The sequence below is a fragment of the Neovison vison genome, chromosome 7, assembly GCF_020171115.1.
Source record: "Neovison vison isolate M4711 chromosome 7, ASM_NN_V1, whole genome shotgun sequence".
In the NCBI taxonomy this organism is placed as follows: domain Eukaryota; kingdom Metazoa; phylum Chordata; class Mammalia; order Carnivora; family Mustelidae; genus Neogale; species Neogale vison.
This window is the reverse complement of record NC_058097.1, coordinates 176,232,716-176,241,612: the sequence shown is the minus strand read 5'-3', so window position 1 is coordinate 176,241,612 and position 8,897 is coordinate 176,232,716.

Below are 8,897 nucleotides of genomic sequence, written 5' to 3'. Positions count from 1 at the left end.
GCCTTTGAACTCTAGGCTCAGATTTAAAGGGCTCATGTAACTGTCAGGCCACCTAGAAAATCTCCCTGTCTTCATACCAACTGATTTGAGACCTTAATTACATCTGCAAAAACCTTTCTCAGCAGCCCTGAGGTTAGTGTTTGATTAACGTTTGTATGTACCAGAGGCCTAGAATTTTGGTGACCATCTTGGAATTCTACCACATTCAACATATGTTCTCATTTAGTGAATTAAAACAATTCTGACCTAAGAACTAGAGCTTGTAAATTCTCAGTTCCTCTTGAGACCAGAAATACTTCTAAAACAGCACCTGCATCTCTCAGAGATGTTTAGAGATATCTAACTAGAAGATAGTTCAAAAGGTTGGGTGATTATTCTCATGTAGATTGTTTCTCAGCCTAAAGCCACAGTCATTAAGAAATAGAAATGATCTGATATGAGCTTATTTTCTTACAGGAGTGTTGGAAATTTTATTTCTTTCAAAAATAAAATTTAAAAAAGTTTATTAGAATATTTTCCCTTACATAAACATAAAACATATCTAAAATGCACAGATAGGCTGACTGAAGAAAGAAAAATAATCTATAGTCCCATCACACAAATCTAGTCCTTTAAACATTTGGTGTGTTTTTTCCCAATCATTTTCCCATGCATTAAATTTGTTTTTTTATAGTTATCCTCATACTAAATATTCACTTTTGTTTTCTGCTTTTTCCCACTTAACATTTTTTTTCCATTTAACATTATAGCATTAGGCAACTCTTTATGTTATTATGTTATTTCATAACCTTTTAATTACTACCTCATATCCCCTATGCGGACTCAACTATAATTTACATACCCTTTCACCTACTGTAGGTGTGTATTTCCAATTTTCCAATACCATAAGTACTATTTCAATAATAACCTTTTAACATGAGAATTCTTCTGTATTATTTTCCCACCAATAATTTACAGAAATGAAATTTCTTAGCCAAAAATTGAAGGTTTCATTTTAATCCTGGTGCACTTTCTGAGATATTCTTAAAAGAATTTCCCTTCGATCTTCCTTTAAAAGTCACTTCATTCTTTATCATTGAAATCGAATTGGGGGTAAGATATCGATTAGTTACAACCATTGACTACTTATTGACTCTCTTTGCACCCAGCAAAATAAGCTTTAGAGCTCTCATGAGAGTTGTAAGGGAATGAAGAATGAGACACAGACTCCATCACTGATGTCTGAAAAGATATTTCAAGGACAACGAATCCTTCAATTCTCAACCACAATAAAAAGAAGCCAGCTTTAAGCAAGAAGACCTCGCAACACCACGGTGTCTTTCCTGAGTGACCTTATCCCTCACATGCTCTAGTACCTAGAGAGTTATGTGGGGCATGAAATATGATAGCTCAATATCACTTTTGTGTAACAACAGCTTACAAACATTTTTATGTCATAAGCTGACTGTGAAGAGATCATTTCAGATCACCTACATCAAAGAGATGTCCCTTTGTTTTAGCTGTGCCTTGGCGAAAAAAGGTCATGAACTTTGGCCACGTTTGCTTTTGTTTTGGTTTTTAATTTGGGCTCTGCATAGTACTGTCAAAACAAAAGACATGCTGCAGCTGTTCTTCTAAGAGATTTATGTTCATGCTGTCTCTTCCCTCCATCTACCTCAGGGATGAGAAACGGGCCCAAGTGGGAGATGTTAGCCAACACAGTATAGTGGAAATAACATGACCTATGGAAAGTGCTAGATAGGGCTTCAAGTGCCTGTTCTTCTACACATTGGTTGTAGGACCAGGGGCAAGCAATTTATTTAATATTTATGAGTCTTTGCTTTCTTTTCTACATAATGGAGATGGTGATGCTTACCTCATAGATTAAAATTATATGGAGATGAGGTTTGCAACAAAACTGTCCAAGACTTTACCATTCTAAAATGAAGACGCCTCTTTGTCCTTACTTTCAAACTTCCAGCCCAGTATATTCAACCTCTACCCTACTTTCCAACCAACTATCTTTGAAGTATGTCTGAGACTTCCAGGTGCACCTCCTGTCTGCATAAGAACAAATTGGTCCATAGGCTTCTACTTTCACCTTCTGGGTCTTTTATTCATTTATTCAATAAATATTTATTAAGGTCTCACCATATGCCAGGCACTGAGAATCAATGAACAAGCGACATTCTTGTTCCAGAAATGCCTGGGGGAAATGTCTATGTTCTGAGGCTGGAGGGAATTGACACCACTTTGAGAGGAGTGGGCTTCTATTATCCCCACTCTGATCCCTACTTGTCCCCCATCCCCCTCAAATCTATTTAGCTACATCACCTGGTTCCCAAAGCACAAAGTCTCCCAGTCTTTCCTAAAACCATAGCCCTTAGGTTCCTGCCCTACCCCCTTCTATTCCAAAATGTTACAGAGCATTTATTTGGGTCCATTCTTTCTTCTACCCTTTGCCCCTGAGACTCCTTTCATCCTCCGGAAACAACTTCCTCCTGAGTCAAAACAAAATCTCTCCTACTTATCAATTCATTCAGCGGGATGCTTTGGCCTGAAGAGCGTTGTGTCCACTCCCCAGGCACTCCCCAGGAGGAAGTACAGCCTTTGAGTAAGACTCTCAGATAAGAGCAAGAGTACCTGGGTTTGGCTTTCTTATTTGCTGGCTTTGTGACCCTGGGCCAACTATATAGCCAGCCTCTGCCTCACTGTCCTTATCTGTAAAAGGGGCTAGAATAAAAGTTCCACCCCATGGGCTCCTTGTGTGAATAAAACAAAGTAATACAGACAAAGTGGTTCCAAGCATGCCTGCCAAATAGTAAATACCAGCAAGCTTCCTTCCATGAAGGTAAAAGGCTTTCAACAGCGACGCCATCACAAGGTTTCAACAGAGAAGGATTTTCAAAAAATCCTAACTGATTAAAAAACAAGAACAGCAACAACAAACCAAAAGATGATAGGAATTTGATAGTTGATTAGTTGATGTCTGGGTAGGGGGAGATCCTATGTGAAACAAATTTCTATAGTGACCAGAATAGGAGAATTTCTCAAGTCTTAACAATTGTTAAATACAAAGAAACAGTCAGTTAAAGGCCAGTTGAAGGCAAGAAAGCCTGCCTCCAGGTAAACTGCATAAACCTTTTTGGTTGGGGAAGCAGCTGGAAGAGTTTCTCATGAGGAATGCTATCTGATTTATTCCCATTTCAAAGCCCCTTGGACAAGGACAAAAAGGCCAAGGGACCTTCTGGGGCAGTCAGCTATATTGTAATATGTCAGGGACTGAACCCCTGTCTTTAATGAGGCTCGTTTGCTCATTGTCCAGGGAAGCTAGCAGCCCTTTGCTTAACAGTTTAATTGCTTTTTTCTTCACTGTTGAAAGCCAGCTTTGCAGGTATAGGCACAGGACTTTTGTCATGCCTTAAATGATGGTCAGGAAGGTGATGCCTCACCTGAGCAGACTGGGCACAAACGGGTGCCAGGTCATCTCTTAACGTTCCTTGCAGAGAGAAACCAACCCCTGGAGACTGTGCCAGTTGGGTCCCCTCAGTAACCAGACTCCCTGAAGTTTTTTTCAAACTGTAAAACCCATAAAGTGAAATTTATTGCACTTCGCTGTATTTTACTAGAGTGAGAGGGTTCTGATAAAATTTACTGGATGGACGTAAAACTCTGTCGATAGGAAAATGAACGCTTTCACAGGAACTTGCACGGAGCTGTTTTGATCACTGGACTGAATCTAGTACCTTGCTAGAAGGTTTTCTCTCTGTTTCAGCATAACCGAGGGCACGTAAATACTGCCTCAGCAGCAGGTAAATACTCCTCAGAAGCTCCAGCTTCGCAGCCTTGTGGCTGAGGCGGACAGGCATAATCTGACCTGCCACCCAAGGTCCTCAACCGATTCTGCTACGGCTGACATCCACCATCAGAGATGAAACAGTGTGCCATTCTTTCTGCTCTGGAGAGTGGGGTCACAGATAGGGATGAGAAGAAGCCCAGCCCCTCAAGGACGGTACTCACTGGGGAATCAAGATGGGCACTGGGGTTGGGAAGGGGTGTTGGGGGGGTCACCCTGAAGCTTAAAAGGGCATTTCATGGGACAGGACTCCTAAATCCTTCTGGAATATTGTCATCACGATCAGAAGGGAAAAGTACTCTGAGGAGTTATTAAACCCTAACTTCTTCCAAACCCTAACTTCTTCTTCTCCTAACCCTAACTTCTTAGATCTTGCTCAAATGAATCCTCTTCATTATCTAATAGAAAAGAATGAGAGAAGGAAAGAAAGAGAGTGAGAGACAGAGAGAAGGGGAGGGAGGAAGAAAGGAGGAAAGAACAAAAGGGAGGAAGGAAGGGAAGGAAGAGGGAAAGAAGGAAAGGCAGAAAGAGGGAAGGGAGGGAAAAAGGTGGGGGGAGATAACTTCTCTTAGAAGAAGTCTTCCTTAACTCAATTTTTTCCCCCGATACGTTTTCTCAACACATGTCCTGAACGGTAAGCACTCCTCATTCGAGATGTCTGCATATGTGTGTTTCTAACGCACTAAGGTAGTGCTTCCCGAAGTGTACAATGCCTGAGAGTAACACACAAAATATTTTAGGTAAGACAGGAGTGAATTTATTTTTGTACTCATGATTTATTTTAATGCAGATTAGAAAAATGACAATTTTCCATGTATAGAGATGACAAAAAATCCATTTTTACTTCATTTTTTTAAAAGATGCATTTATTTGAGAGGGGAGGGGCTAGGGTTGGGTGGGGGTGGGGATGAGTTCGGGGAGGAGGAGAGAGACTCTTAAGCAGACCCTGTGTTGAGCACAGAGCCCAACTCAAGGCTCTATCTCATGACCCCGAGATCATGACTTGAGCTGAAACCGGGAGTCAGACACTTAACCAACTGTGCCACCTAAGCCCCCCACCAAAATTTATTTTTAAAAAACATTTAGTTAAAACAAAAAGTCTGTATAAGAAAAAAACAATGACACATAACATCATGTAAAGCTTATGAAGTGGCACTGGGAAGTCAGCAGTTTAAAACCTTTATGTAAAAGACACTGTAGACATCTGGAAGAAATGTAATTATATTATCTCCATTTTCTCTTTCATTTTTTGTATCCCTTCTCCCTGATCATCACACTTTGTGGGACAGAGGCAAAGCTATATGGTCTGCACACTTTTGGTTTCTCCCTTGCACACACAGAAAGACAAATCCTTGCCTTCTCTCCCTACAGTGCAGCCATATGACTAATTCTGCCCATTCATATGTAAGAATAGGGGAAGCTCACCCCTAAGGCATGACCCTCCTCGTACTTTCTCTCTGTTCATCAGATCGCTTATGGTATGCCGAGGGCCCACCTAAGCATGCTATTTTCTAAGAGTTTAGAGTATCCTGGGTTTCAGCAAACAAATAGCCAACAATACCATAGGGCAAACTGATACACGTACTATCAGAAGGTACCAAAAAAAAAAAAAATTCACCTGAGTAAATTTTAAAGATTTTATTGACTTTATTCAGTGACTCATGAATCAGGATACCATCTAGCTCTTCACAGCTCCTTTGAAAATGAAAGAATTATATAGCAGAAGGGAGTAGGGACCAGGAAGCTAGATTAGCAAAAGGCACATTGGTTGTGGCAAGATCACTTTCCTTCAGGGGACGGCTGGGGTCAGTCAGGCAGATTCCCTCACTAGTGCTGGCCAGGTGATTCCTAACTGATTGGCTTAAGATTCCATTTCTGGGAAAGGCCAAAATTATACTTAAGTCTCAGTGACACAGAGCTGAGCATAAGTGATTCCATTTGGGGCCAGTTGTTTTAGTATTAACAGAGATAAAGCAGGAGCATAGAGTGATGACAGAGGAAAAAGGAACACAAAATAAAAGCAGAGATACCAGCAGTACTTCAAGAGTCCTTCTTACAAGCCAAGAACTGTGCTAAACACTCCACTTGCACTATCCCCTTTAATCCTCACCACAGCCCAATAAAGAACCAAAAACTGAAGAGGTAAAATCACTTACATAGGGTCCCTCACCTCTTGTCAAAGCCAGAAATGAAACACAGGAACCTTGAAGTAAAGTCCAACTTGACTTGTGTAGAAAGTCATTAGACCCAGGGATGAGAAAAAGTTCCAGGAGGTAAAGAAAGAGGTTAAAGAAGACACTAAGGTGTCTAGCCAATATGCCAGGGCAAAAGAATCGTACTCTTAACCATGGCAGAGAGTAACTGTTGTATTTTTAAAGATTTACTTGTTTATTTGAGAGAGAGAGCATGCATGCAAGCAGGGGGAGGGGCAGAGGGAGAGAGAATCTTTTAAGCAGATTCCCCTCTGAGTGAGGAACCTGAGATGGGGCTCAGTCTCAAGACCCTGAAATCATGACCCCAGCCAAAATCATGAGTCAGCTGCTTAACTGACTGAGCTACCCAGGTATCCCTAGAGCACCCAGTTTTTTAGAGGAAACAAGTATTTTCATTTATTTCATGTTGAGATTAAGAAGCTGATGGGCCTCTGGTTGAACCTGGTGCTTAGAATTCTAGTCGGTGTATCAGAAGAGAAGTCAGTCTCAAAAAATAAAGATTTGGGAGATGTTGCCACTCCAGAGGGAAACGTAACCAGAAAACAGGTCCACATATTTTTGGGAGATGGTAAGGATTAAGGCTTCTAGAACAGTAATGACAATGTTGAAGGCTAACTTTCTGTATTAAAGAGGTGAAAAGACAAAGAGAAGACAGTGAAGGAAATACAAAGAATCTATCAAACACCTAAAGAGGGCTACTGTTTAGATTCAAAATAATTCAATTCAATAGATATCCTTTTAGTCTTCATTAAGTCTAAGGCACTACACTAGTTTCAATGCAAGATGCTGTATGTAAGATTCCTAAACATGTTCCCTTTATCCAGGAAAAGCATCCATCCTCCTATACATATGATAATAAAGGACTAAGGAGACAGAAGAGTATCACAGTCAATTTCAAAGATGGTTCTACCTCTGGCTGCCCTTTGAGACTGGATATACACAGGAGACCACTTTGATCAAATGGATTAAATGAGTTTAAACAAGTAACTAGGCAAATCAGTAAACAACTTTTCCCACTGAAATTGCCCTAGTTTTTTTCTTTTTTCTTCCCCCTGCCCAACACTGGCTAAAATCAAGTGTCGTGGAAGAAACTACTCCAATCTTTTTTCACTGTTCCCAACCCTAAGTGAGGTTTGCTTTATCATTGAAACTAAATCAAAGAGTAATTGGTTTTGTGGGTCTGTAGGATAAAAGAACTAGATTAGAGGAATCTTGGGGTTGTTACATCCCAAACTACCTATTTTTACGGTGAGGAAAATGATTCCGAGGGCAGCTGAGGGGACTGCCATGGTGACTGGCTTAGATGGTCAGTAACCAAGCCAGAGCAGGAATTCTGTCGGGTTCCTGATTCCAGATTCAACTCTTTCTCTTTCTCTACCATAGCATGTTTCTCTTCCTATAATTTGCACAATTTGCCACACAACTAGTTGTCCATTCTCCTACAAGTAGTATTTATAAGTATTTTCCTTCTACAAATTCTGGTTACCTACTTGAAAATATAGAAGAGCTGGTGAATTATTTGGTCAGGTCAAGTCTCTTAATTTGAAGCCAGGTCATGGAACAGAATTTGGCTAAAGACCATTCCCAGAAAAGTCAGTATCCTACAAATACCACTATTTTGTTTTCCCCAACACTACACTTTTTTCAGGATTCAGAGACCGGGGACTTATGGGTTGGATAGAAGAGAAATACATCATAGAAGACCAACACTTTTTTCATTTTATAACCCTTGGATCAATGAAGTTGTATCTTCTCTCATATTTACCCTCAGTTACTACTTTAGCAATGGACATGGGTTTGTATCGATGTGGTAATAACTCATGAGCATATATTATTACAGGATGAAAGCTACACTGAATCAAGTAGTGTTGAATTAAAGGGAAAACGGTTAAGGAAATTCACTCTTAGGCTGAGAGATTATATGTCAAGCTATAGTCTAAAGTGAATTTTTATAGTTAAGTTATAAACCCTTGGAAATACTGAGACACTTAACTGCAGTTGGCATCTTTACGATTAGATCAAGACAAGTACCACCTTTAGAAACTACCAGATTTGCTCCCGTGGCAGTTGCAGTTTGGGACACATTCAAGGAAATGAGGAAGAAGAAACTCCATGCACTCAGACCATTCACTGAGTAAAGGGGAACAAATGGGCTCAGGACGAAGACAAAGAAGGGAGCAGGGGTGGTGGGGCTAAAAATCTAAAGGGATGAGGATAGGAAAGAGAGAAAGAAGAAAATGTGTGACAGAAGAGATTAAGAAAAGAGAGGTGAGACAGCAGAAGAGAAAATATGAAAAGGATGAGCAATCAGGACCATTTGAACATCAAAGTAGTGATGACAGATTAGAGCCTATTAAACACTATTGAACAAAACGAGAATCTCTGAATCAATGCTGTTACAAACTACTAAATACATAAATAGGGGAGAAGTAAATCTCTTTCTTATGAGAGAATGCCAACTAATCAATGTATAATGAATGACAAAATTAGAAAATCACCATTTGGCAACATCAGAGCAATGATTGATTCAGGCTGCTGTCATCAATTCGCTGGCTAAAAGTATAAGTATACCTTATTTTATTGCCCTTTATATTGCTCTTTACAAGTATTGCATTTTTTACAAATTGAAGGTCGATGGAAACCCTGCCTAGAGTGAGTCTATGGGTGCCATTTTTCCAGCGGCATTTTCTTGCTTTGTGTCTCTGCTTCACATTTTTGTAATTCTCATGAAATTTCAAACTTTTTCATTATTATTATATTTGGTATGGTGATCAGTGATTACCACTCACTGAAAGCTCAGATGATAGCTGTTTTGGCAATAAAGTATTTTTAAATTAAGATGTGTACAT